Consider the following 6,646-nt stretch of genomic DNA (forward strand, 5'->3'; position numbering starts at 1 on the left):
AATTTGAAATAGAGCTGGGCCCAGAGAGGGACTTTTACAGATGAGAGTGTAGCTGGACTCCCACCTCAGCCCCACCATGGTTGGGGCTGAGGTAAGAAAATTTATGATTATGGCACCTCCAGTTGGTCGCAAACGGCACTCTAGTCAGACTGAATTTCTATATAATTTTAATTTTTCTCCACTTTTAAATTTCAAAAAAAAAATCCAAATAGTGATGGTGGGCCCCTTGAATCTGCCACTGAAATACTCATCATAAAAACTTTTTAAAATTATCCTTTTTAGTCATAATTATGCCCGCTTATATATTTCGTGCAAACTAACATTCATAAAAATAATGATTTATTATCTACTGATTAGCTTGTAACGTATTTAAAATTCGAACTATGAAAAACAAATAAGATAAACTTAAACAGTCATAAATTTAGTCTTTTTGCATAACAGTACTTTTAAAATCAATCAAGAGGTTTCTGCTTTTCTCCTCTTTTTGAATTTCACTTTTGTGTAAGTAATATTGCGATAAATTATTGTGAGATTTAATCTAATTTACCATCAAACAGAACTAGGGAGATAGGGAGCACACAAAATGTTAGTTAGCATTTTGATTTCAGAAACATAATTTACTTAATTTATTATTATCAGTGTCGGATCCAGGAAAGCAAATTAGAGGGGGACAGGGAGGGACTTGCACGTTGGAAAAGTAGATCACTCAGATCAGAAGATCAGAAAATTTATGATTATGGCACCTCTAGATTGCCGGAAATAGCACTCTCAGACCTAAATTCTAATTATAATTTTCCTTTGTTTTTTTCCGTTTTTTAAAAATAATTTTGAAAAAATTAGGGTCGGCTCGGCCCCACCTGAAACTGCCACTGATTGTTATGACGTCATTGCAAGATTGCGTCAACGTAACACTGGCGTTTGTAAACTTTTGGTAGGCTTATTTCTTAATCGAAATAGGTAGACATCATATCCGTGTTAAAGGCTGAAATTAGAAAAAAAACAATAATCATATGTATGTAGATAATATTAAACACTAGTATATACGTACGGGTCATAATAATATACAAAAAGAATAAATCGTTTATAGTAGAAATTGTGCAGACGCAACGTATCGACGCAAAGTGATGCAAGTCGAGGGTTCTGCTACGGATTCCAAGTGGGAACCGACGACGCAAACTTGGCTACGCAACGCAACACTGACGCTACTCAACTTTTGCGTTGTTTGCGGGTCGTCTTTGTGTTGTTTACGAAAAGTTGAATCGATTCAACTTTTCGCAATGCAAGTGCCGCAACGCAAGCAAAAAGCTAATTTGCCCATGCTCTTACTGTTGAATTTGTAGTTCGTGCTTCGTGTTTACATATTTTTGATAAGTTTCCTGTCATCTTAAACCAGCGTTCCGCAAACTTTTTACTTCACGGCCTATTTACGATCCCAGGCACCAAGCCACAGCCCAGCAGCCCAGACGCGCCAGGGACTAACATACCAAATCTTGGCAAGAACTTTATCATGAAGGCCGTAGCCACGAGAAGTGAAATGGTCAGGTTGCGAGCGAAGCGCGAGCACTGATGGTTGGGGCTAGGGGCCGTTAAGGGTCCCAGGTCGGGATTCAGGTTTCCGAGGCCATTAAACTGTAATTATTATTATTGTAAACCATTAAACTGCAATATTATTAACATTAAGCCATTAAACTGTAACATTATAAACTAAGACCAATCAACACATAGGGCCTAGCATAAAACATTTCCTATCAAAATGATTATGTTTCTTTCCTCGTCGGTGCTTGCATAAAACGTGATTTGGATCTAACATGATGATATTGATAAACAATCGAAATTTTCAGTACAATATTATGCTAAACATTTACAGAGTGAACTTCCTGGTCATATTAGATTGTAATATTATTACTAAAGAAGTCCATTTAACAAACAGCATAAAACATATACATATTATCAAAGTTATTAGGTTTAAGTTCTCATGGGTCGGTGCATGCATTTAAAACGTAATTTCCTAAAATTTGGATATCTGAGATTGACAGACAAAATTCTCTATATGCCCTATACTAATTTAACGAGTGGACTTCCTTGATTTAAGGAAATATAGGGTATATTGAGATACGCAAAGTTTAGTAGGTTAGAAGTTTAAAAGGAGAGGACTTCCCTACCGGTATTTTGTGGTCATATTAGACTGTAATAATAATATCATTAAAAACCATTCAACATAAAACATATCAAAATTAAGTTATACTTTCTACTTCGGTGCATGAACGTAATTTTGGGATACATGAGATTTACATAACATTTGAGAATGTACTGAATATAAAATTTTAAATATTTTATATTTTAATCAGCAATCTATCAGAAATACGGGGATTGGTTATACTGTAAAACCTTCAGAACCCCTGCAATAGCAGCAATACTAAAACTGGTATCCAACAGGCAGTGACTATTCCATTTTAATTTAGTGTAGATGTGTTTTACATATTTTTAATTTTATTTGAATTCTTTTTATTCATATGTTATATTTTCCACAGACAGATAAATGAATGCCTGAACTGATGTTTTATGGGTTTCAGATTACTTCCTATACAAAACAGATATCATAAATCATCTATTGTCCGACTGTGTGCATTGAACATTTGACGACGACGATAATGCCTCCAAATTCCCAACCGTATTAGGCTACGGGCCTCGCTTGACACTTCATATCTAATACCCTATTCAGACTAGACTTTGCATTGCGACCGGTTGCGATGTAATCGGTGGTAAACAGTTGTAATCCAAATTGTTCGCAAACTTCGACAGCATTCAGACACCTTTTTACTTTGATACTTTACATCACTAGCAACGATATAGGTCGTCCTGTTTTGACCTCAGCCAATCAGTGCCTGGAATCCGTTGCGATCGGATTCCGTGGTAATCGGGAGTATAACGATTGTAGCACCCAATCGCAACGGGTAACAATTGTGAAATCGATTACTTATCGACTACTATTGGTGAGCTTTCAGACACGATTTTACTTTTCGATTGGGTGCGATTGGGTGTCGCAATTGCTACAACCAATCGCAATGCGAAGCTAGTCTGAATGAGGTATAAGGGTCTGTCAATTAATCTTGCACAGCTTCCTCCTCCTCCTCCTCATCATCATCGTCTTCTACATCATCATATTAATTGTCCATAGCAAAGTAGGGGAAAACTATAAATTCAAAGTGTATTCAATAATAGACGTCTCATAATGCACGAAGTGTATTTCAAAGAATCTAGAACACAAAAACTTTTCGAATATCTAAAATTTATCTTCGCGACAAAACAAGATAGCTCTCTTCTCATCGACTCTCCCAATATGGGAACCCATCTGTGTTGCCAGGGTAAACTCTGGATCCGCGCTTGACATGCATCGGGTCGAGTCGTCGGCGACTAATTCCGGCAACCCGCATTTGGTGGTCTTCTTAGCGTTCGCCGATGGAAGGTGCAACCAGCAGCAAGAAAAAGACAAAACAAAACAAAACAAAACAAAAAACAGCTGAACAAAGGGCGGATGAACTCATGGGAGCCAACGGCCAACCATGCTTAAGCTTAAGGAATAGGTTTTAGTTTCATAAGATAACATCAACTTTTTTCAAAATGTCAAACTCAAAGAGCTCAGTCACCAAGCGCATAGAGGCTTTTTCGCATGATGCGCTATACAAATCCAACTATTATTATTATTATTATTATTATTATTATTATTATTATTATTATTATTATTATTATTATTATTACTATTGTTATTATTATTATTCATATATATATATAATATATATATATATATATATATATATATATATCATGATGTATGTGTGAGATAAACTATGCAAATTTTACGGTAATGCTGTTAAGTTGGTTATTTAAGATGGCATATGTACATAATACATTTATATGCATGTATTTATGTTTAAATATATATAAGTATGTAGCTACTAAAACAATATATACTAAAGGCATGTTTATTGTTTTCACTAACATAGTTAATGTTATATTATTATTATTTATTATTATTTATTTATTTATCTATTATTCATAAATGACTAAATAAACTCCTCTCAGTCTGTGTTTATAACATTTTGGAAGGCTTTAGAGCGCCACGAATTATTTTTTTCTCATACAGTTAAGGCAGAAATGATAGAGGGCACTATTTTAGGTCATTTAGGTGAAATGATATACATGAATAGGCATGCCAGATGCCATGATTATAATGACAACAAAAATACTAATAATAGTCCAATAATTTTCACTGTGTCGATTATACTGTCTCGACTGACTACCAAGAAACTTTGGCCTACGCAAGATCTGGAATACCCTACTACTGTTCTGGCAATACAGGACACAACGGCAAGACTAAGGTTAAAATACAATTGGTAAAAATACTTAAGTCATGCAGATCTCTAAACAGATCAATTAAAAAGATAATAATTAAATTTATTTTTTTAAAAAAATCAAAACTCGTACTATTTAAAATGATACATAAAACATGAACTTATTAATAAGTAAATATTAATCTTATAAATAGGTCCATGCATAAAAGACGTCGACCGTTTAAAATGATACATATAAAAAATCTAAAAATAATGAAGGTAATGTAAAAAGACTTTAGTGAACTAACGAAAAGCGTGTTTGTTGAATGGTGGATTATTTCGTAGAAAATGTGTATTAAAATAAAACTGTTTTATCCGACATTTTATATTTCTTAAATTATAATAACCTCCAAACCTACACACCCCTTCCCCAACTCTTTATCCACCAACATCGCATACTTGAAATGCACAATAAATTTCAAATCTGCGCTGCTATTTTCGCGTCTTCGTTGCTTAATCCTGAACAAGGGTGACCCCCAGAATTTGCCAAACAGGGTATGGGGGCTTTGCCGTCCCACAGATTATCAGTCAGTTAATACATTGGAGATTAGTCCTTTAATGGAGCAAAGTCCTAGTGGGCTGGGACTGTAAAGAAAAACAAAAACAAAACAAAACCAAAAAAACAAAAAACATAAAAAACATGGATAATTTTCATTTAAGCTTTTCATACCGGAATGCAATTACAGTAGAACGTATTATGACCAAGAATCCTTATTCGGCAGCTTTCTGCAACTCGATATACGCTTAACAGCTTTTCATTGTTGTTATTACAAATTTGGGTATTAGTGGTTTTCAATGGTGGGCTGGGACTGTAAAGAAAACTGAGTATTTTTTTTTTATTTTTGGGATTAAGCCGTTTTAAAATAGGCCTAACATATGGCCAATTTAAAGCGATAGAAAAAATCCATTTTATTCCGATGGGTTGTGCGAACGGGAGAGGGGGATGTTGGGAATTTTGACGGGTGATTAATCCTGAATCATTAATCGGCAACTTTCTGCAACACGATTTACAGTAATATAGCTTTTCATTTTTTTTTTTTTTTTGCATTATAACAAATTTGTAATTATACATTTTGTATTGGCCCATGGAGACCAACGACGGCCATAGAGCGGCGCCAGTACCAACATATACGGTAACGAATATGTAGTCTCTTAGCCAAAACTCTCATGAGAGTTATTTCAAGTAGCCAATCAAGTACACTTTAATTAATGAGAAGCAGGAAAAATACCTCTCTCTTAGCTGTTTTTATTGGTTGAAGTTTTGCGTGGCGAAGTAATAATATTAAATGCTTATACTTCACATACAGTAGATAGTTTTGAAAAAAATGTTGCTTGTTGAGAATGTCTCTACGTTTCGATTGAGTTGCGTCAATTTTCATCAGGAGAATATTATCTGGAGAGAGTCCAAACCGGAAAATACCTTTTCCTGTTTGGACGACACTAAACAAACAACACTTCTTTTCAGAACTATCTATGTGGCGTACCTCAAGCAGTTTGTTTTTCTTTATTAATTACTATTTATAAAACAAAAATAGTTCATCGCGCACAATTGGTCTACTGTACGGTAGTTCTTTTCCATGAGTTCAATGCTCTATACGCCTGTTTCCATTTTTGCTTTGCCAGTCTTCCCTTCAGTGAAATGAGGTAAGACCGTCAAAGTCTAATCCTGCAAACCATGTTGATTTAATTTTCCCCTTATTATTTATTTATTTTAATTTTTTATTTTATTTAAAACATCTTTAGGCAGGATAACATATACAGGCGAGATCTTACCGCTGTCTTACAATATGGTCCTGCAAAACACATATTACAATAACAACAACAAAAGTAACCATCACAGTACAACAAAATAAACAACAGTTTAAACTTTGGTGGAAAACTATCCTCCGCCGGACACCAACCCGGTACTTCTGAGTCAAGGTTTCGGGGCCAGGAATTACAGCTCAAGGTTATGCTTAACTACAACTTAACTACAATATGGTAAAAACTATCCCCCGCCGGACACCAACCCGGTACTTCTGAGTCAAGGTTTCGGGGCCAGGAATTACAGCTCAAGGTTATGCTTAACTACAACTTAACTACAATATGGTAAAAACTATCCCCGCCGGACACCAACCCTATTCTGCTAATCAGTGGCGTAATGAAGAAATAAATAAGCAGGCATTAGTTTATCGTTATTCTGTAGAAACAGAGACAGCATAAAAACATATTTTTGAAATTTTGAGGGTACAGTATTAGACTAATACATTAATACC

The sequence above is a fragment of the Anneissia japonica genome, unplaced genomic scaffold (genome assembly GCF_011630105.1).
Source record: "Anneissia japonica isolate Jap-2015-1 unplaced genomic scaffold, ASM1163010v1 scaffold1786_len174244_cov121, whole genome shotgun sequence".
In the NCBI taxonomy this organism is placed as follows: Eukaryota; Metazoa; Echinodermata; class Crinoidea; order Comatulida; family Comatulidae; genus Anneissia; species Anneissia japonica.